This window comes from Corvus cornix, chromosome 2 (genome assembly GCF_000738735.6).
Source record: "Corvus cornix cornix isolate S_Up_H32 chromosome 2, ASM73873v5, whole genome shotgun sequence".
Taxonomy (NCBI): Eukaryota; Metazoa; Chordata; class Aves; order Passeriformes; family Corvidae; genus Corvus; species Corvus cornix.
The window spans coordinates 112,020,619-112,044,186 of record NC_046333.1 but is presented as its reverse complement, the minus strand read 5'-3'; the positions used below and the strand labels follow the sequence as shown (position 1 = coordinate 112,044,186).

At 40.7% G+C, this 23,568-nt stretch overlaps 1 long non-coding RNA gene across 1 annotated transcript; it reads right to left on the bottom strand.

Moving 5' to 3' along the window:
* Positions 1-799: 799 nt before the first annotated feature.
* LOC109144815 lies at positions 800-6,701 on the bottom strand. The gene is made up of 3 exons (XR_002045811.1): positions 6,607-6,701; positions 2,073-2,118; positions 800-965 (listed from the first exon to the last, which is right to left on the bottom strand). It is a non-coding gene; the product is annotated as an uncharacterized LOC109144815 (long non-coding RNA).
* Between the last annotated feature and the right edge of the window lie 16,867 nt (positions 6,702-23,568).

Genomic DNA, 23,568 nt, shown 5'->3' with positions numbered 1-23,568 from the left:
AGCTGTGGCTACCCCTTGAACACACCAGGAACAAGCAGGGGAGTTGTGGCAGGAGCCAGCCTGGCCTCCTCTCCTTTTAACGCTGCCTTAAGACATCGTATTTGGCATCAGTCAGATGTACAGGATGGGGAGCCACCATCTGGGAAGCAGATAACGCCTGCTAGTAGAATCAAACCACCTGCAGGACTGGATGGGAACAAAGTCCAGCAGTGCAGCCCCAGACCCAGCACTGGCTGCCCCAAGCACCCACAGTCCCCAGCTCCCCTCCCACATCAAGAGACCCATTGGTGCCCAGTCATGGAGACTCCAAACCATAGGCTCGCATCTGGGAAAAGAAAAAGTGTTGGGAGGTTTTGAATCTGAAGGATAGTCTTTTCCTCAACACGTAACATTGCGAAATCCAGTTTCATGCTTTTGTGATTAGTAACTCAATTGCAGTGCTTGTTCCTAAAATTACATCGGAAAGACTTCAGGACACTATGCATAAACATGCATATTAGAACATAGAGGCTGTTTCCAAAAAGGTAAAAAAAAATACCCATTTTTTCTCAAATCCAGAAACTTTGACATCACATGTATGCATAAGAGATTAAGTGAAATGCCAAAAGTAACAGTTTCAATTGGATTTCATTACTCTGTGATGAGGTTGTCCTCTGTTATTTTTGGTATAGCTCTTAATGAGCTGAGCAACCATGCCAGTCTAATAAAGATTTGCTTAAGGTCTTTCTTCAATTTATAAAATATAGTTTTAAATAAATCACAATTTATTCTGACTAAGGAGTAACATAAAAGACTTGATTACGGAGCAGAAGGTTCCTTTTGTGTTCATGTTCATGTGGATAAGAGGGTCATGTTGGTGACCTCCCTAGCATTCCCTTTTTTCCCCCTTTTTTTTTCCTCTGGATTTCCATCAAGCATGAACTCTTCTTTTAATGGTCTGGAACTAGAAGTTTCATCGGGTGGAGCTGAAAAAAATGGGAGAGAGGAAAAATAATTCCACACTTAATACCTGATAGGGTGGGTCATTTTTGCAGAATGGAATATAATTTTTTTTTTTAATTTCTTCACTGAATAAAATACGTTTTTCTCATGTCCCTTACACCTCATTCAGACGTGAATGTCTCCTTTATTCATGTACTCTGAAGAAAGATGTCTTCACTTTGGAAAAGACTATGTTAGTCAAGTAAGAAGGAGATTCTCTGAGTATGAAATTGCTTAACAAAAATGGCACATTTCATAGCAGAAATGAAAAATCAAAAAGACCTCTGCATGAATTCTTTGTCTAAATGAGTGCCACATGTCATGGCTTCTCATGGAGAAAGGGGAATTTTTCTTTCTGAATCTCACATACGGTACACAGTCTAAATCAGATGGAGATAAAAATGCAAGCAAACTATGAACAGTTTGGTCATGTGGGCTCTTAGGATATTAATACTGCCTGTTTATCAGAAAAAGTAATTAAAAGAAAAAAAGCAGAAAATACCCAGTTTAAGGCAACTAGGCCCACTCTTTCCAGTGGGATTATCAGTGGTAAAAACTAATCTCTTTAAAGCATCATTTAATTTCCATTCAAATGTTTTTCCACATGCTGCAAGGGACAGGCATTGTGAGACTTGAAAATCTATAAAGAGTTTGTTTTCTATACTTCAGAAAACTCATCATTCTCAAGGTTCTGGTAGGCCTTTTGATGCAATGATGCTACTCTGCAACTGAAGCCTTGGATGCAAGACCTCAAGCATAAAAGACAGCATGATTAGGTCCCAACTGTCCCTACTTATGTTAAACAGATTCTTCTCAGAGTCCTGAGTTCTCAATGGGCCTAAATTTCTTGTTTAAAATACAAAATGTTAATACGGGGAAAAATGCATGGGTCTTTTTTTAATCAGTGTCAGCAAGACTGTATAAGAGCATATTACCTTAATATACTTGTAATCAATGACATTAACATATATCTTTCTAAAATAAAATTCTTTTTGATAATCCTTCAGAGATAACAATACAAAAAACCCCAAACAACGACAAAACCCCAAACATAATTACCTCTTGTTTAATAAATTACTTTTTCTACTCACCCTGCATTTCAGTCTTCCAGGAATAGCTTGGCATATACTTGGGTGTCTGTTGTAAATGGAGATTAATGAAGCTTATGTTTTAAAGGAGTTTAATAAAGTCCAGAACAAATTAAACCAGAAGTAGCATAACAAAAAGCCTATTAATAGTGTTACACCAGGGACCTCTTAAAGGCACATAGCTTTGGTGTATTCCAAGTATCATCTTGCTCAGTACCTTGAACAGGATGTGTGTTGAGAAGGTTTCACAATGTGTCTGCTTTTCAGAAAACTAGTTGTTAACTTTTGGGTTAGTTTTCACTGAAATTGTCAAATGATCATTGTTCCAAATTTAATTTCTAGAGCACTTTATTCCCTTATTAGATGTGTATTTCAGGGCACACAATGATACACACTGGGTTTTGTTTGATCTACCTTTACAGAGTCAGTTAGTAGGTTTAATTATTCTAATAATAACCCTCACACTTTGGAAATGTTTCTTCCCCAGTGTTACTTATACCCTCTTGGACCACACAAAATAATCCCTTTTACCATGCAAATACAATATTACTTTCAAGTTAATTTTTTTTTTTTATTTTGGGAGTCAAAGAATAGAGTAGGATGTAGATAATTTTCATGTTCATTTTAATTATTTATTAATATTTAGAGCACTTCACGGAATTTGAGATGAGGAAAAACTACATATATCAAAATGCTGAGCTCCTCGGTTTGCATTTTCAAGAAGATGAGTACATTTATTACCATTTAATTAAAGTTCAATACAACAAAAGATAGAAAATAACTTTTTAATATGAGTAATTATTCGCAAATAGGAACAATCATGTGAAGGAAGCAAGGGAAAGTATTTACTAACTCAGCAAAAAAGTACCCCATGCACAGCCAGAGCAGTGTTAAGTTAGCTGGCTATTTCCAGTTACTTATCTGGGGCTAAATTCACAGAGGGGTGTAGGTATTGTGACTCTTCCTTTTGCCTTGACAAACTATGGCAAGCATTAAACCCACTGTACCCACAAGCCTGAGTTAGCTGCCTTACAGCCCCCCCTCCATCAGCAGGAAAGTAGGCAGTATGGAGTGAAGTTCACAGGTCAGCAACAAGGACCCACATGGACACAACACAGGTGAAGAAAGAAGGGCACATATCTGCCATCCTGTCACTCTCCTCAGCCTAAAAGCACTGAAATAGACACCTTTGGGAAACTGGTCTTTGATATCTTGAATTAGGCACGTAGGGTTTCTGTCCGTATGTTCATCTCCTGGTTTCAGCTGGGACAGAGTCAATTTTATTCTTAGTAGCTGGTACAGTGCTGCGCTTTTTGGATTCAGGTTGGGAATAATGTTAATAACACACTGATGTTTTGCTTGTTGCTAAGCAGTGCTTACTCTAAGTCAAAGACTTTCCAGTTTCCCATGCTCTGCCAGCAAGCAGGTGCACAAGAAGCCAGGAGGGAGCACTGCCAGGACAGCTGACCTGAACTGCCCAAAGGGATATTCCATACCAGAGAGCATCATGCTCAGTGTATAAACTGAGGGGAGTTGGCTGGGGCAAGGGGGTGATCTGTGGTTGGGGAACAGGCTGAGCATCAGTCAGCAGGTGGTGAACAATTGTTTTTTATCTCAACACATGAGTCTTACTGTTTATTTTTTTTTTCCAGTTCTCCTCCCCATCCACCGGCAAGGGGCAGGGAGTGAGCAAGTGACTATGTGGAACTTAGTTGCTGTCTGGGTTTAAATCACAACAGTACACAACAGTCTTATGATTTCTCTTGGATCACAGCTGGAAGAAACATCAGCACAACCCTTTTTATATCTAAGAACCTAAGCAGCAGCCTCTCTTTTTGGGTGCTAAGATACATCCTAACTTGAAGCATGATGCTCTTCATACCTCTTGAAGCTGGGACACTGAACAGTCCAGCACACAAAATATATACGGGTTAGTGAGAAAGAAAAAGCAAGTCAATGCATTACTTGTGGCTTGAGAGCAAGGGCAGTCTTGCTGGGAGAGGAAAGATGTGGATGATACCCAGAGAAACTTATATAACACAAATTTCTATCCCATAGGTTTGCATACACATAAAAATATATGCCTACCATTTCTTAAACTTCACTTCTCCCCTTGGAGGCTCTTCTCAACTCTCTTTTGAACTCTGAGGATTTTTCCACTCTCTGATATCTCGTGCTCTTAGTACCATTCCCTCAGCCTCTCTGGACTTCACTTCCTCTCCCTCTCATCATTGCTGATGTTTGAATGAGATGGACCACTTCTCCTTGTTGTCCCCTTCTTTCTTCCTCTCCCACAGTTCCCTTGCCTGAAGTGGAGCATCCAGCTCAGTCACTCCCCAACCCAGCTCTTCACAACACTACACCACAAAACTATGGACCAGCTGTGTGCTGTTAGAAGATGTATACTAAATCCTTTGGCTTTTTAGGGTCAAACTTTTATCCAAATAACACATTCAGCAAAAACACTAATCCTTGAAATCATTTGTACTGGGAAATGAAAGACCATGTTCAGCCATGATTTCTTCTTTCAATAAATAAAATTACAGCATGATAGGAAATAATATTCGAAGTAATATCAAAAAGCTCTTCTCAACACAAGCTAGAATCAATTTCGTTTCAGCTAATCCTGATGTTTAAACATCTTCAGTTTAGCAATACTGCAGACTTCTTCAGCGATATCTTTAAGACTTCAGTTATCTTTATAACTGAATGTATTATTTAAATCACTCTTAATCAGTGACTTAATCCTTTAAATCACTTAAATGTACAGTTTATCCTTTTCCCTTCTTTCTACCTTTTATGTGTTTGAATACTGTCATTGTGCCCCCAAGTCTCATTTTCCAGATTAACTCAGTTTTTCCAGTCTTTCCCATATTTCAGACTTAGCCTAGTCTGGATCCTTCACAACTTTTTTGTATCTTTCTTGGTATCCAGTACCCAAAATGGTCAAAATTCTCCAGCTGAGGCTTTGAGAGAAGAAAGATGGAGTGGAAGAATTACTTCAAATAGGCCCACCAAAACAAATGTGACTCATTTCAAATTAAGTGTGGCTCTTGGTGAGTGAAGAGGCACAATCAAAGTAACATTTCCAAAAGCTCTACTCCATATTTTCCAACAATGGTAGAAGATTCAGCACTTTCTGAAGAGCAGAGCCTTCAAATGCATGTGAGCAGCAGAATGTAGAATCAAACTGTCATTTGCAATGAATATCCCTGAGTAAGGAATGGCCAAAGGCTGATGTCAGCTCATGTATCTGATACTACTAATCACTGAATGCACTCCTATAATTTTTAGTTGGAGGATGAATTGAAGTCTTGATTCTGCAAAAGACTGTATCCACCACCTAAGCCATATGTCTGTGTAGTATTAGGGGTCCTTTGCAACTGTGTAATTTGCTGTTATGTACAAAACCAGATGACTTTATAAAGGTAGGAGGGAAGACAGCAGAAGTCTGGGGGTTCCCAGAAGCTATTAAAGCTTTTTACTTTGGATATCATTTTAGCCAAAAATAGTTCTCATAGGAAAAAAAACATTTTCTCTTTGTCTAACACTTTCCAAAATGGAATAAAACCTTTAAATGAGCTAAAAGTTTTTATACCATGGTATTCTACAAGGTTTTAAATTATAGGTTCCTGATTCTTCCATCCCTAAACAGTAGCCAAATATAATAATGTAGGGAATATATTGCCAGTTTAGCAGGTTTGGAAATAATGTTGTTGTGTTTCTTAACACAGAGGACTTTCACATGCTCCCTGCTGTGTGCCTTTCAAGAATGGTGATGTGGCAATGTATAGTTGGCAAGGTATACTCCATGACAACGGTTAATTAGTAAATAAATGATCCCAGGTCCATTTCCCCTGAGTTCCAGTTGTAATAGCACAGCATGCAGGTTTAAGCTCCAAGCTGACTAATTCTAATAGTTGTAAATGAAATGTTGCTTTGCTTTGATATATGCTTTAATTTTCTCCATTGACAAGCAACAGATCCAGGATCCAGATATAGTTCTGGTCTCCAGCACAGTGACTCCAAACTGTAGCAACAGCTGGTGAATGTGTTGAGATGGTAAAATGATGTACAAATTTACAACCTATTTTAGAGAACAAAGTAAGATGTTTAATCACAGAACTTCATAAGGAGCCAAGGCTCTCCCCATGCACCAGCCTGTATTAAACCTACATAGGAAGGCTCCTGTACATGCTGGTCCTAACATCAGGCACAAGAAGAGAGACAATAGTAGCTCAGACAGACACCACATCATATGGTCATCTCTAGCAATTTCTAGGAATTAAAGCATTCCTCTTCAACTTTGCCTTAAGGCAGAGTAGGAGCACTCAAATGGCACGTTACAAGTGAGAGGTAATTCAGGAAGTTGCTGCTTTTCAGAAACAGACAAGGAAGATCCCTTAACACAACAGGATGGGAGAATTCCTCAGGCACAATTCACTGGACACTAACACCATATTTTCATGCCTGCAATGATGGTGAATGCATGCTCTTATCTCACCAAGTAGCCATAAGCTCAGGAAGAAAGGCTCACCTGACATTCTGGGACCAGAAGCTTCCATTAGGGTTGCTGCTCCACTAAGAGCTCTCTGCTTCGCCTGGACACGCTAACAACATTCACCTCACCCAGCAGGACCTCTGTGCCTCTCTCTCTCCAACTCCCTCCATTCTCTATGGGAGAACTACCTTTGGTACCACGCTGATACAAAACTATCTTGGGTACAATGCTGACCAGCCTTCTCTTTCATTAACATAAAGGGCAAAATCTCTTGCAATTTATAAATGAAGGAAGTAGCTATTGGCCTTTATAAAAATTGCTAAGCACACTATCTAGGTCAATTGACTTTCATCATAGAATCTAGGACAAGATTTTCACATGCTGAGGGAATTCATATGTCTCTTTCCTGTCTTGTTTCTCTGGTCTCTAATAAAGGGGAAATTTATGCTTCACCCTTAGGATACCTCTGTTGGAGTCAACAGCAGCAAGGTACACATGCCTTAAAAAAGCAGACACTTGTGTGTTCGCTGAACCACTTGTTTGGTCAGATCCATATGCTGATCTTTGCCACCTTTCTAAATAAGTAGAACTTAATAAGAGGGAGACCAAATTTTCTGCTGCTCTGTATCAGCAAACACCAAAAAGCTCAATGAAGATTCACACCCACTGTGAATCTGACTGCAAACACTGAATTTTCTACATGCACAAGTCTGGAGGTTGACTGAAGAATAAGATCCCCCTATATTCATACACAAAATTTCTATTGGTGTCAGTGGGAAGCCTGGGATAGTATAAATATTTTACACACATGCTGGTATATCCTGTGTCTGCTGAAGAAAATGTTTGTTTAATTTAAAGTAAATGCATGTAATGGGTCACATCCTCAACCTTACTACACTTCTCTGCCAGAACCATGTCACCTGCTGATGCTGAAAGACTGCACAAGCCTTTGGATGCTAAAATCCACAGAGAAGCTCGAGGATATTTTAAGTTTCATAGTATAAAAATCATTGCCATGGAATATTAGAAAATATATAAGAAAGACGATAACTTAGACATTCCATAGTCTGCTGAACATGAAATAGAACTTCATGATCATAGTTACATTCCTACACTTCTCCAAAAAGGCTACTTTTAAGATAAATAAATGTTTTCCACAAAAGAATATGTAAATTTAGAGTAAATCTTATTGTTAGAAAGTCACTTAGATAATCATCTGACTCTCACCAGCTACTACTCTTCTGAAAAATGTGAAAAATATACCTGTTCCTATATTTTCTGCTACTTAATTGCTGTTGAACTTTCTAATAACATATATAGTGACAGCATGTTTCCCCCTCTTATAGTAAGGTCAGCTGAGCAAATGTGGGGTTTTTTAAAGTATATTTTGTGATTTTTAGTCAGCAATTTCATTGAAAAAGTTTGTTTCATAAGCCACAGTTTGTTAAAAAACACTTGAAAAAATAAAGTCTTAGCCAAACTTCTCTGAAGTCCATTCTACCAAAAATCAGACCAGCTACTTCACAAGATCTGTTTGAAATCTCCAGTGGTCAAAATCTCTTTCCCTTGAGTTGATTTCAAATATATAGTGAAATATATAATGGGAAATATATAGTGGTACTTTGCTGCATCCCTGCTTCATCCGTGAGAAAAGCAGGTACAAAAACAGTAGAATAGTAGAACTGGACAAAACATTGCTACAGCAGAGCTCCACCACCACACACAGAGGTAACACAGCCTCTCAGCTGCCAGTCATGTACCACCATTCACATACTGTGTGCTATCTCTTGTAGACAAACATCAACATGAGAATTCATGAACACCAAAAAAACAACTTCTTTGACAATTTTATGTCTTCTCAAGATAGAGATACCACTCAGCCTCTGCCTTTCTGCCAGAATGACATATCTTTCTTGATGTATGACCTTAAATACAGCTGAAATGAAATAATATGACCTATGTTTATAATTTGCCATTCCCGTCTTTTTTTTTTTTTCATCCACAGATTATACTGACACCAAATTCATTGGGTTCCTTGCAAACCATTGGTGAAACTGTTAATAAACTTCCATGGGAACTTCTCATGTAGTGGCGACTGCCCATCTCAAGTTATATCTAATGTAGTTTGCCTATTTCTCATTTGGCCAGTACAGAATCCCACAATCCAGTCTGGAATACCATAACAGTGAATTTTTCCATCTTTCTGTGTATCACAACATCCTTGATCCAAATGGTGTAAGGAGTTCTGCTGAAGTCAGGGAGGAAACCCATTCCCTGGCAGTTTCTGTGTTGCATCTTTGCAGCATAGCTGTTTTCCCACCAGATGTTGCAGCACTGTTTCAGGACAATCCAGAACTGATCCCGCCGTGGCCCAGTTCTGAAATTACCCCAAGCAGAATAAAAGTCTAAATTCCAAAGTCCTGATATAATGGCTGAATTATGGCTAAAACACTAAACTCCTCCTCTGCAGGTACAAATTACTGGCTTCACACACACAGTTAAGAGAACTGAAACATGCTGGCCTCTTTCCACTTCTTGAAAAATGGTTATTGAGCACCTGAACCTTATTTTGAGTTTTAAGGCATAAAGGAAGTAAGAGAAATGTGAACAAAACTAGGTGAGGCTTTAGTTTTGCAGTCAGAAATTAATTCTCTTTTTCAGTGTTCAGGGAGCCTTGACAGTAGGCTGTGAGTACATACCTATTTAAGAGCAAAACATCCTTCAGAATGGAAAAAAATGATCCATTAACAAGTCCTCATCACATCTACCCTTGAGATCTGCCCAGGCTCTGTGATAATTGCCTGTATCCAGTGACCAACTCCTCATGGTTAATCCAGGCAGTGGCCAGTAAGAAGGGAGGATCCTGGAAGAGCCATTACACCCAGTTTTGGGAGGTTTGGGGTGGTTATTTTTAACTCCACATTACAGCCACAGTTCCAGCACACTGCAACTGTAGAGACAGGGCTGCTGCAGAGCCACAGGAGGGATGAGGCATCCCTGGAGATGTGCCTGGCACCAGCTAGGCAAGCCCAGCAGATGCACCAGTTGCAGGGAGCCCAGAAAGTCCCTGTGGTACAGTGGCACCATGGCAAAATTTCCCTGGGAGGACAGAGGATGATGGCACTGAGCAGGAGGCTGCCAGGGCAGAAAGAAGGAGGTTTGGCTCCTTTTGTTGCCAGACCCATGGGAATTGCCTTGGGCTCCTGCCTCCTTCCTCCCCCACCACCATCTTGGCAGCCCCCTCTGTGCTGTCAGGCACAAGCAAACTTTCCATTAGTCAGAGGGAAAACATCCAGAAGTACTGGCTATGGATTTATTCAGTATAGCTTTAACCATATTTTGAAATGCGAGATCAATGGCACTGTATATATACCACTATTTTTTATATGGAACAAATTCATTTTCACACTTGCCGTGCAGTTAAACACCGGAGTCATGAAGAAGCACAGCTTCTAAAGGCCAGCACATTTCATGCTGGGAGAGCACTGCACAGCTACTGCCTAATAAGATGCAGTATAGACCACAGCAAGGCATGTGATAGTTCGATTAAAGTGAACACCGTGGCCAATAAGCAAAATGCCTAAAACTGTAAATATTACCGTAGCTGAGCAAATGAAAAAAAAAAAAAAAAGATATGCAAAAAACAGATCTTACAAGTCCTTGAATAATGTTTCAGCTTCTCATGGCTTGAAATAATTCTCTCATGTTGGGACTGTTATTTGCTCTGAAGTGATTCTTATGTGAGGGCAAATTTGCTGTAACCTTTCCCACACGCCTGCTCTGCAGTGTGTACGTGGCTTAAAGAGAAACTTCCACACTCTGGAAAGCTCACCAGCACACAAGCATTAACTGCAAATTTCCTTCACCTTCTTCCTGCATCTTTTCATCTGTGTCCCCAGAGGTGCTAATTAATGGCACTAGTTGTGTCCCAAAACTAGAAGCCTTCTCTTGCAAGCTGGTTTTCTCTCTGCAGCTGAACTTTCACAGAGAACCGCAGGAACAGCGGCTGCATTTCACCCACAGGGATGCATTGACATAGTGAGACTTTTGCTTCTCTGCTCTTACTCCAGTGAGCTAGGCATGAGCCAGCTGCATCCCAAAATCATATGGCTCTGTAAGCCCAGGATTGAGCCAGGACATGTCTGCCATGTGGCCACTACTGTACCAGACCAGCAGGTACCTCCATGGCTATGCCTGGAGTACAGCAAAGCAAGTTCACATCTTTCGTGCCTAACATGGCCTAAGCATAAGTAGGAGGGATTTCTCAAGGTCCTGACCTACAAGGGGCACTCAAGCTGCATGGTCTGTTGACCTGTTGGAGTTCATTCCCCTGGGAGTGTGCAGCCTGTCCCCTGCATTGAGGTTCAGGAGGGATCAGTTGTGCCATATTCATTCACCTACCCCTATACAGCCTGAGACAACTTCCCACCACAGAGGCAGACAGAAGTCATATTACCCCTGCACCCCACACTGCTGTTTAATTTCACTTTTGCTTAAAGTGTGCAAGGTTCTGTTCATCCTCACCCCAAGGACTCACACTTCAGGCTGAGACAATCTGGCAGTGTGGTCTGGATGCTTATGGAAATCTTCTGATACAGCTTTCTACTATTCTGAATTTATTCCCCCCAACATAATCAGACTTTTTCATCCTCGCCTTCCTTCTCCCTCCCCCTGCACCTAAAGTGGCTCCTTCCCTCTGGCTTCCAAGAGCTCCCCTTTCCAAGCTATATTTTATCAGGGCAGTCTCAGTTTTGGCACGTTTTCTTTTGGGCTCAGCTGGCTGATGTCTTCCCATCCCATGCATTCCTCAGGTCAAAGGTATACCCCAAAATGTACTCACTCCCTCTAACCCAAGGGAAGCAGTGGAAATTGTCAGATTTGAGGACAGCAGCTGGATCAGTGAAGACAGCCAAGACTGTGGAGTCCACATGATTAATTTCAGGGAGGTACTTATTGAAATCATGTTAGCTTAAAAAAAAAAAAAAAAAAGGCAAGAGAGGAGTTCAAAATTTGGGCTGAGATTGATTGCAGTTGCTATTTTTATTGAAGTAGTTTGCCCATCCCTGGTGGATTTGTGTTATCACAATCATTTCTATGCTGGCAACAGCTTTGCAATGTCAGAAGCACAGAAGTATGATTTCACTGCAGCACTAAGCCAGGGGAGAATCTGAATCGTGAAGGAACAAGCTCTGATGGGAACACAAATAGTTTAAGAACCCACAAATACAGCTTTGGTGAAGAAATTCCTTTTTTCCTGAAATGCTCCTTCTCCCCACTTCACTTCTAGTATCACATCCCAAGGCCACAACTTTTGTGCTTTAGCCTTGGAAGAGGGGGCTGAGGGTGAATTGCTCTGGGGACAACAGAATAGGTAGCAGACAGGGATTAAGTTTTACTCTCAATCTTCAGACAACTGCACTGTAATCTTTGCATTTTAATAAGTGAAATAATGCAATAAAATTCAACCCTCTATATATCCAAGATTCCTGCTGCAGACTCTCACCTATGGTGAAGTCTTTTACCCCTGAGAAATAAATAGCAAACCTTCCATAAATTAATTTATGCTTAAGGAGCATGGATGAAAACAGTACAAGGCAGCAGAAAACTTATGGAAAATGTGTGTCTCCTGCAATCAGTTTTCCTAGAAGGAGGATCTCCTGAGGCAGCAGAAGCAAAATTGAAAGTCTTGGTTATTGCTGGAAATAGGGATTTTATTTCAGCATTCAAAAAATTGGTTTTCACTAAAGGAAACATAACTCCTATGTAACCTGATGATGATGATGTATAAATTATCTGTGCCCCACAGACCATTTAAAAAACAAAACCTGACTTCTTTTGGTTGATTTCACTTTTTCTGGTGCTGCAAACAAGTGTCAACTTACATGAAGTGGAAAAGGTGTTTAGTGGTCAGGAAACATGTCCTTTTTAGTGCAGAGGGAATACAACTCTCAGACAGAAAGAGCCCACCAAAAAGAAAAAAGAAACTTCATGATTTATTATTCTGGTTTACAAGCATGACAACCATTACCTTTTGTAAAAAATATCACCATTACATCTTTGCAGAAACCCATAAACACCAAAGAACAAAAAGCAAGGTTTTGCTATCTCACAACAGCAAAATAAATTAAAATGTCAATTGAAATAAAAAGCCCCATATAGCCTTTTTTTTTCTGAAAATCTGTAGGTAGGTGTTGTGCTCACATCACATCTGAGTGACCTTTCTACCATGGCCAACCACAGCACAGCTCCTCTTGAAGAGACACTGTAATGTGTCATGACACAAACTACCAGGTCCTGCCACTAGACCACAGAAGAAGTTTTAACCAGTGCGGTGCTTAAAGCAGCAATGGCAGATGGCAGCACAGTTCTCACAACAGTGACAGCTCTTCCTTGCACCAGGGCCTTCACAAGCACAGCACAACCCAACCTAAGAGGTAACAGGGATGTCTCTGAATCTGAATGCAAACTGCAAAGTACCAGGAAGTCCTACAGTACAGCACCAAACAGCTCAAGGACTTCCAGAGGCAGCTGTCAGGAATACTCAGCATGAAAAGCCTTGAGTCAGAGGGCTGAAGCAGGTGAATTCCCTCCTAGTTCTATTTTCTATTGTTTTTCTTCAATAGGATACAGGGAAATTCTTTATCACCAATAAACATAGTCATATATGCACACATTTCATATGTGTACTACAGAGTGGCTTATTTTTTTGTGTTAACATCTTTAGGGTTATGAAATCATAATATTAAAGACAAATATATACTTTAAATGTTATATATGCCATCAATACCTTGGGGTACTGAAGAAATTTATCTTGAAATAATGAAAAGGGAATATAAATGACAATAAAAACAACAAAAAATTTTATTTCTTGCCAGTTGCTATTCACTCTGTAAAGGTGCATAACAATCATGAACAAAGCAGTAAAACAGATACCATGCACCACAAGTTTTCATTCAAAGCATTCACAGATTTCTTCTAAAATAACAGCAAATGTAACTTGACAGAGTCACATGTCTCCAATACTCGCAAAAAGCAAAGCATTTTTGCAGATGAAATAGTAATAGAGTGTCCTGCCAAAAATTTGGGGGACACAATGTTAAACTTCAGGCCCAGAATGGACATTCACTTCACTTCATTGAGATCTACCCCATTTCATGACTCAGTGTTAAATGCTGTTAAAGCAGCTGCTGAGTACAAAAGTAAGCTGATGTACCAGACAAACTTTAGTGTCCAAGAGAAATGGAAGAAACTTTTTTTTAGTATAGGTCACATTTGCATTACATCAACAGTAGTCACTCATCAAATCTCAGATAATATTATTTGGGAACATGTCAGAGCTACTATAATAATACAAACATGTAGGCTGCATTGGGAATACACTAAACACACAATAAACCATTCTGAGTACAAAAACAATGTGGGCAGTTTTCTGGCTTTATCAAAACTAACATGAAAATATGGAATTGAACAACAACAACAACAACAAAAAAGCAGCAACAAATCTGGTTTAGCAACTGCACAGAAAATATGTTAATAATTTAAAATCATTGAGTACATTAACCCATACCACTCCTCTCTTAATGTTTCCTGTTACATAATGGTGAATTCTCACAAAACTCATCATCACAAGAGTCATCTACAGAACAGGGTTACAGAGCCATTCCCAATGAAGTGCACAAATACAGCCTGAATTGCAGACAGCAAGGGAAGCTAATAACAGGGTAATAGAGAAGATGCAAAAAGTTCTTGTCTCTTATGAGCTGCTGTGTCTTTTTATTCAAATTATATTTCATATATGTGTCAGGAAGAACACAGGTGTCTCTGTTGACCCTGGCTGATCTGAGGACCCAGGTGTTTCTGATAACAGCAGAATCCTTTTGTCCTCATAACATTTCATATCTCTTGCTTCAGTATCTGGTTTCTCACTAAACATTTGCCTTGCAATCTACACCAAGGGTGCAGAGCAGTGTGATCCCTCACAACAGCAGCTGTAAACGTGCAGAGAGTTAGCACTATTACCCCTGGGTACGACTTCCCTAAACTCGGCTGTCCTCCATCCTCTTAAAGGAAAGTCAAAGACTGATGGCTTCTTGAGAGGCTCTACATTAGCTTTCCTTGATACATTCAGCCATGGGGAGATTAAAAACAAGTCTCTCACTGCAATGACAACAGGAATCAGAACAGTGGGGCTCTCTTTGAGGAGACAGCCTGTTTTTAACACAAAATTAGCTCAAGGACTTTGAAAAGGCTTAGAGAGAGAACAAATATTGAACTGCATTACTACACTGTTTCTCAAGATGAAGCTACTAATAGTGGCACTGTTAGAAGAGAAAGGGGAGAAGAAAAAGGCTGGTTATATTTTTGAGAAAGGATATGTGATAAAAAGCACACTCGCAAGAGGCAGAAAAACAAAAGCCTGCAAATCCTTGTTTCTTTCAGTGAACATATAGTCAAAGATAACCATGGTTCTTTGACTGACTCTTCACAGCACATTGCCTTTGTTATCTCCTCCTGCTCTTGCAGAGGTTTTTCTCTTCCTTTTCTCAGCAGCTGTTGCCACAGGCAAAATCAGCATCTTCTTCACCATTTGCAGGAAATTACAGGGCTAGACATCACTCCATTCACAAATTGTGGCTCCACAATGACTACAGTGATGTGAAGCCTGAGTGGCCCAACAGGTTTTAATTTACATCAGGTAACTGGGTTTGCACTTGTGCCAATGGGAAGAGTACCTGGCCCAGAGAGCCAAGTCAAAAACAGGTGGGAAGAAGTTTGGAGAGAGTTCATCACCAGGGATATGAGAAAAGTGCGCGTGAAAAGAGTTTAGTCAGCAGTCAGCTCTAATTTTTTTTTTAATTTCTTTTACCACAATGGGTTTATCCAAGAGCCCTGTAGACTTTAATCTGGGTACATTACGCAATCCTGTCTACTGCAGCATTAAAAGGCAGGTGTATTCAGAGACACACACACAGAGATCATTCACAATCTCTGAATCACAAAGATATTTCTGCTGGCTCTTTGCTCTGCCACCTGTACACTCATCATTAAGTCAGAGACCAGACCCGCCAGTCGATTGTACAAGTTCAGAAAATCAAAGCCAGGCAGACGATGGCGTGGGAGGCTGAGCATGAATTGTTGCAGGGCTCTGACTAACGCTTCGGCAGGGAAGCACGCAGGAAGCTGTGCAGAGCCAGGAAGGACACTGCCCCGGTGCTTCCTTTCTGCCACTTCAAAAATATCGACTAACAGACCTCTTCTAAAAAAAAAGTGCTTTGGACACAACCTGACGTTAGCTCTTGGCCTTTGCCTCATATTATCTTACTGAAAAATAGAAGGAAAGTACTGCAAGTAGTTAATAGCTTCTCTTAAACAGGATGCTGAGGATAATGATTACAAGGCACTCTGTGGAAAAGACTTTGAAACATTCAAGCTCTGGACATGAATATAGTTTGTACAAGTCCTTTTTACTGCTTTGTGAACACAGAACACAGTGTTTTCTTTCACTTACTCCCTTCCTGGGCACTCTTCATGTACTCTCTCTCCACAGAGTGTTTTAAAAGAGAATGTCAAACAACAATGACAACAACAACAAAGTCTTATGGTTACACCATACACAGTTATTTACATTGCCTCTAATTTTGGAGTTCACAGGGGTTGTGTTATCACAAACTCAGAGTCATGCTGAAATCTAGGCTTGAGACAGAGCTACCAAAATGGTCTGTGACCTTGAGTGAGGCACTTGATCTCCCAGTGCTTCAATTAGTCATGTCATAAAAATGGGTAGAAAACAGCATCCCAGTGAAATACAGATGGTTCCTCAGAGATGAAGCTATCTTCCATAAATTACAAATGTAAGGGCATATACACAAAAGGATCTCAGATTTTCTTGCCTCATTTTGGTAGGTGCTTTGCTAAAATCCTGCACAGCTTCACATCTGTCCTAGTAGCATCAGAATATTGAGCTTACACACAAAGGTGTATCTGATTCACAGCTGAAAAGTCACCCTGATAAAACCCAGCCTTACGCAAAGTCCCTTCAAAAGCCTTACTGACCACTCAGCATAAGCCACTGCAAGCAGGACTTATAGAAGCAGGAAGCTTGAACTTAAGAAATGACAGCTCTGTAATTGCTCTGTGTTTTAAAATTGATAGGTTTCACCTTCTACATTTATCTTCTGTGGTCATTAATCAGTTCCGAGGTGAAAGCCAAAGTTGCAACATTATGTTCTTTCACTATTCATTTTTAGCTAAAATTCTAATCCTTTACGCTGTTTAATATTCCACACTGAGAGTGGGGTGAAATGGTCCCCAGGAGCTCAACAATCCATGCATAGCAAATCAAGTGCCAGGCATTCATTGTTAAATTAACGAAAGTGCACACCGAATTATATTATCTTTTAAGGCTATAAAGGGATTTCACTCCTACCTACCAACTGACTCCAGTAAAAACCTTAGGATTTTTAAACACTATTCCAGCCACTGTACTCCCTGAAAAATTTCAGACTGAAAACCTCAAAATCCTTCTTCATAAATTCTTGAATCACGGACTCTTTGATCAACATCAACTATACCATTCAAGGATTTTTGTAAATCCTGAGTGCCTTGGGAAATGCAATATACATGTAGCAAAAGGGTTACCTAATGGCCATATGGAATGCAGTTTATTCTTGCCCACTTGCAAGTAACATAGAAATGTCTGTATGAAATGTCTCCGGGGGCCTTGGTGCAAGACAGATGAAAATTCAGGGAATGGGTAGAGGAGAAAACAGAGAAGCAGCTTTGACTGTTGAATTGCCATTCACATCAGTGGCTCTTTGATTCAAAAATGACAACAGAAATGGATTATCACCTTTTATAAAGACCAAAGCCTCTGACATGGTTTAAAGGTTGCAGCCTAGGTACAATCAGGCCTCAGCTGATCCATATTGCACTATCTGCAGGGCTGCACACAAGAAAAATCTAAGCAGAGTTTTGGAACCTAAATACTATGCAGTCTCAGTGCACGACCTTCACATGTATTTTTCAATCAAAAGCTATCTAAAAGAATGAGCGTTAAAAAAGTTTGATGTTGATTAACCATGTCTGACTGTAATTAAGTATACGAACAGAGAGAAAAATGCAAAATTTTATTAACTGTGGAAGGAATGCTAGATCCTTAACTGCCCAGCAAGTTCGTGAAGACAAAGGAGATCAGTTTACAAGGGTTAAGTAAACATAATATTTTATATTACAGTTCAAATGAATCCAATTTCAACAAGACTGTGTAAGGGTCTAAAAATTGGTTTACCAGATTGAACATTTTTATGAACATTAAAACCCATTACATTACTCTGAAGTACAGCTACCGAACAGCCAGAGCCACATAAAGAAACCATTTGTTTCCTAGTCCTATGGCTGAATTGCTTCTTACCTCCTTGCTATTCATGTCTGGTGGGTTCCCTGTATTTATTTTTACATGCCTACATGTTGTGCATTTCGTACTCCTTTAAGTTTCCAAGGCCATGTCAAAACAAAATGCATTCCTGAGTGGGTCAACATAGGAATAGCCACACCAGACACTAATGTAATAACTTGACGCTTACTGCAAATCTGAGAAAAGTAACCAGTGGTTGTGAAACATGAGTTTCTGGTAAGGGAAGGAGGCACTACATGAAAACAGTGCTCTGAAAAGTGCTGCTTTAGCAGGAATTGACCTTGAGGTCTTTTATATATCTGTAGGATAGACATGCACTTACAACCTCCTCATTCTGTTTCACTAATCACTGACTCTGATGAGGCTGCAAACAAAGCTGCCAATTAGCACTAATTATGATAGCGACATTTCATTCAGAAAAGTGAGTCTGAACCACTGAGCTCCCTTAGACAGGAAAAGTCCTTTTAAGCACTGTTCAAAAGACTTCCAGCACCCCATAGAATTAGGCCACAGATACTATGCATGTATTGAAACGTGGCAGCTCACCATTTGAGGAAAAATCAGTGTTAGATAATGAGAAACTGTTATACAGCATGACACGAGCAGAGTGGACCCTGTGTGCTTCCTGTAGCATTCAGAACGGTTCCCCCATCAAACCACAACCACCACTGCGTAACATACCACTCCTGAGGAGCTGTGAAATCCAAGCAACCCTCACCTTGCAGCTGATCATTTCTGTCCTGCTGATATTACAAGCATTAAGGTATTATCAGTTGTCTTGGTCTTACTTGGGCCATGCTTGTATTGTGGCCAGTACAAAATAGCTGAGGCAAGCCACTGGCTCTGGTGAGACCAAAGGGCCAAAGGCTGCCCTGAGGGGATGCACCAGAGGCGAGTCTGTTGAAGGCTGCATCACGAAAAAAATTATCCTGGGCATCTTCAGCTGTAGTTTTTCATGTGTTTTTTATGAATTGCAGGGCAGATAAACCTTTAATGCACCTCACAAGCAAGGCACAATAAGGCCAGTGCATTAATAAAATCATGGAAATGGAAAGATGTGGGTTATACTGCCACACTGGCTCAGTTCCTACTGACCCAGGAGAAGCTCTGGCCATGGCTGCCAGGGCCACACCCAGTCCAGTCCACAGATCTGTTGGGTTGCACTCAGAGAAAACCAATGTCACCACTAGCCGTTCCTCACACCGGGAAGGATCCATGTTTTATTGCACCTGAAACACAATGCTTGATTTCTTGGGATGTGGAAGTAGCAGATGTGTCAGGTGAGCCAAAAGGGATCCTCCCTTAGGCAGGCCAGCAGAAATGAATGTCAGGTTTGTCTCGACCAGGCAGGACTCGCTCTTGCAGCTGTTACGCTGAAAGGACACATTATGAGGGGTGAATTAACATGCTGGCATCTGTATTAGCTACATTAAAACCACTGACAGCATGAACAGGATTGCCCACACCATGTGTGCAGAAAGTGAAATGCATGGGTTTGTTTTGTGGCTCTTCCTTGATCTCCTCGAGACTCCACTGGAACAGGTTGTGGATGGGCAGACTGTCTACCTGCACAGCAAGAGCAGGACTGGGAAAGGGTCCAAAATCCAAAACGGAGCTAGGGAGTAACCCAGTGACTGAAGGTCTGGTTTGACCAGGAAAAGCACAGCCTTCCCAGTAAAGACAATGATGAGTTGCAATAGGAGTGGGTGGGGAGGGTGGGGCGAGGGAAGGCTTGAGAGAATTGAGCCCAAATGACTCCCACACTCCAGAGAGCTGGAGACTGGCAGCCATCCTTTTTGGAGAGAGGCGTGCTGGGGTGTGTGAGTAGCAGAGAAAGACATTAGTGCTAATTAAGATGGGTAGGAGCTGCAATATTTGGACTCCAGTTTTCAATACCACCAAGTACAGAACACGTATGGGTCTGAGCGTGTGGACCTAACAGACTCATCTCAATTTCCTAAGAGTCGTAAAGGCAAACTTTTAGCAGCATAAAACATACAATATAATTTGGAAAACCTGTGTCGCTGGGGGAGGTGAAGAGGCAAGCCTTAGCCTTCACGGAAAAAAAAGCTGTTTTGGCAAGGGCAATAATTAATGAGCTAGCGGTCATTTAAGGTGGGCATAAATATTTGCATCTCAGAAACATTTGCCACCTTCTCCATGCTCCCCTTCCCTCTGTCTGTTTTTCCCCTTCTCTGCAGCCTCCTCTCTCACGCGCTCTTTCCCTCCCCTCCTCTCCCTGCCTGCCTATCATCTTGCTCTAATTGTTTCCAGATTTGTGTGGGAGGTCAGGGCCCGGGAGTGCTGCTTCATGCCAAGTTTATAAACAGAGCAGTGTTTCCAGATGGCCACTGGCTCCAGCCTGGCTAGCAGGTTGATTGGGACCAGAATAACAACAGGTGGAGAACAGACAATGAATTCCTTGACACTTATTTTACTCCCTCTGCTTTTTCCCCCCCTTCCCTCCTCCCTGCAGCCACCACGGCTACCACCAGCAGACCTTCAAGCTCTTGAATCCGGGCAGGGAGTCAGGACACGGGGGAGGGAGAGAGGAGGAGGAGGAGGAATGATGAAAGAAAGTGCAAGTGACTTCCTTGACCAAATAAAAGGCAGGGCAGGAAAGGGGACACATGCTGCTACTTCCCTGCCAGCCATTACTGCTGCTGCTAATTAAGGTGTCCTTCAAGCCCTTTTGGAAAAGACCCTCTGAGGTGAAATAACAGAGAATAAACAAGATATCTCATACAAATAGGGAAAATTATAAGATTGACTTAACATTGTTCCTTAGGCAACTGCATGCATTCAGCTTTTTTCAAGACAGCCTGGGCCACTAAGGCTGTTGGCAGTGACAACACATCTGCAGTCACTGTCAGCTCTGTACTCTATTTTTCCAGACAGAGATACTTTCCCCAAGGGTCTGGTTTGTAAACCCCACTCCCAAGCTCCTGCCCTTCCCAGTTCCCCTTGCCTCTCCAAGCTGATGTCTTCTTCCCACTCTCCACACCAAATTCCCACTTTCCTCATCAGAAGTTGTTTATAGAAATGATGGGGGTAGGGAAAAGAAGTTCTGCAAGGCAGTTGCAGGGGTGCTTTTCTTTCTATTACCTTGCTCTTCCCAGCACATTTGGGGGAGTTATTTGGCACAGATGCATTGCTCCAATGATTTGGGCTTAGAGCAGATCAAAATGAGGCCCTTGATGACACAAAACTGCAGCAGGTTCAGCTTCAGCAGAGGCATAACTTAAAGCAGACAACCACGCTGATTTTGGGCCCGAGGTAACGTGCATACACACCCTACCACCATATTCCTCCTGGAAATTCCCAAAACAAAGGCAGAGCAAATGGGCCAGGGTCAGAGGAGTAAAGCTAAACTTCAAATGCCCAGGCTGCTTCAAGCTGTGGTAAAACTTTTTAGGAAGCATGAACAAAAACACCTCAGGAGGAATTTGCAACAGCACATTTTGGTTCTGATGCCTGTGATTGCTACCTCCTCTGTCCCCAAACAGACCAGCAGGATGCAAGACCTGGGTGCAGATTTAGCTGTACACCGGGTATGCTGGGGCTGCTCATCCTCCTCCCAGGAATCCATACAACTGGGAGCTCAACTACTGAAGGAGAAGATGAGGAAAAGGAAGTGAAAGGGATAGTAATGAGGGGACATAAGGAGTAACAGTCAGTCTTCCAGAATAATTCCTTTTTTATTACTGAACTGCAGATGTTCTTATTTCCCTGCCTGGCCCAGTTCTGCACTCCTTAGAGAAAGACAGAAGAACCATTAAGAAGCAAAACTGTAAATGATAAAAAACCACTATCATCTCCAGTGAATTAATGAATAGTCTAAATTATTAAAATTTCTGTACATCGCCCACAGATCGTCTCAAGAAACTTGGTATACACAAGAGAAAGCAAAAAAAGGTGAAATTTTCTCCATTTCCCACTTGTGCTTACACTCCAGATGGTTAAATTTAAACTAGGATGAATATAATAGAAATAAACCCATCGAGAAGTATAAGAATTACAAAATTGAAAGCTGCTGTCTTGAAAAGAATTATGCTTTAAAAATTAAATGGCTGCCTTAAACAGAATGTTATCCAAAGCTGGTAATTAACCCAAGACTCCAAAGTACTTTTTTATTTTCTTTCTATTTGCTGCACTCCTCGTACATAATTAGAAAAATTCAAAAAGCAGTGAAAAGGCATACACAGTCTCCTCTGTTCCAATACAGTGTTTAGTAAACTGACTGAACTGCTCACATGTGTAAAACAGAGAGAACTTTCCTCATTCATTATTAATAGCATATTTTCATATTTGTAACCTTATATTCAGATCCTTAATGGTTGACATCTACTCTTGGATTGTCTATAAAATACCCAAAAAAACATTTTTTACTCAAGTACCAGTGTGAAGGTGAACTGAAATTTAATAGGACTACAATTTGCTGCTACTCAGAAAGCTCTTATATAAACGGTGTGTGAAAAGCAAGCATGATTTAAAAAGCATTTGCTAATATTTGCAATGCAAAAAATCTCAGATTCTTGCATATGAATACCTGGAAGCAGATTTGGAAGCATTTAGGGGTTTTCATGAATGTCAGCAAATTGTTAACAGGTTTTTATTTTCCTGGAGACATTTCATGACTAGTCTTAGCTGTCAAATTTTATACTGAGTAAGTTCTACATCTACAAATAAACACAAAAATATATTAAGCCAGTTAAAAAATCTTTGCACTTCCAAAGCTTCTTATATCTCAGGATCTCAAAAAAGTTTAAACAAACAGTGTGCCTAATCCTAAGGATTGGTTTAAATGAGGTCACTCAGCACCTTTTAAGTAGATGCTTAGGATATTTTGCCAGAGTGAAAGATAGATCATTTTATGTCAATAGGGTAAGCTCCAACCATTTGGAGGTTCTCCCAGTTTCAGACTGTAAATTCTTTGGGGCATAGAATGGCTTTGACCATATGCTTAGGTAGTAGAATCTTGATTTTACTGGGAATTCTGGGCATAACTGAGACGCCGGTAGGCTAACAAAGAAAGAGAATAGGAAGTGCCGAAGACACAATATTCACAAAGGCATGATTTGGGTCTGATAAAAAAATGGTAATTCTTATGTCCATATGACTTCCAAAATTCTCCTCATGCACAAACTTCCCATTTATTTGTAGAGCATTATTGGGACTGTAGATTCAATCCATTTTCATGTACCATTAACAGTATTCCTTTTGGCACAGGACTATGTTTTGTACAGCTCAGAAACACTCTGCTATGCCTTTTCCATCACTGCTCCTGTGTTCTACAGAAACCTGTGTACCATGTTTTTCACAACTGGAATTTAGTTCATTCCTTGGTTCGTAGATGTTTTGCAATATCTGTGTTTCTGCTGAACAGAGTTTTCCAGCTCTGACATATCAAATCCAGGGTAAGTAAACCTGAGAGTTGACTGTGCACAAAATTCTAAGTTTCTGAAGTGAAGGTATTGATCTCATGTGGAACCATGGAACTTCTTACGTGAATCCTGACTCCCCTTTCAGCAGCTTAGCACTGGCTGTATTGACTACGGTCACCTGTGGACCTCCCGTTGGAGAGA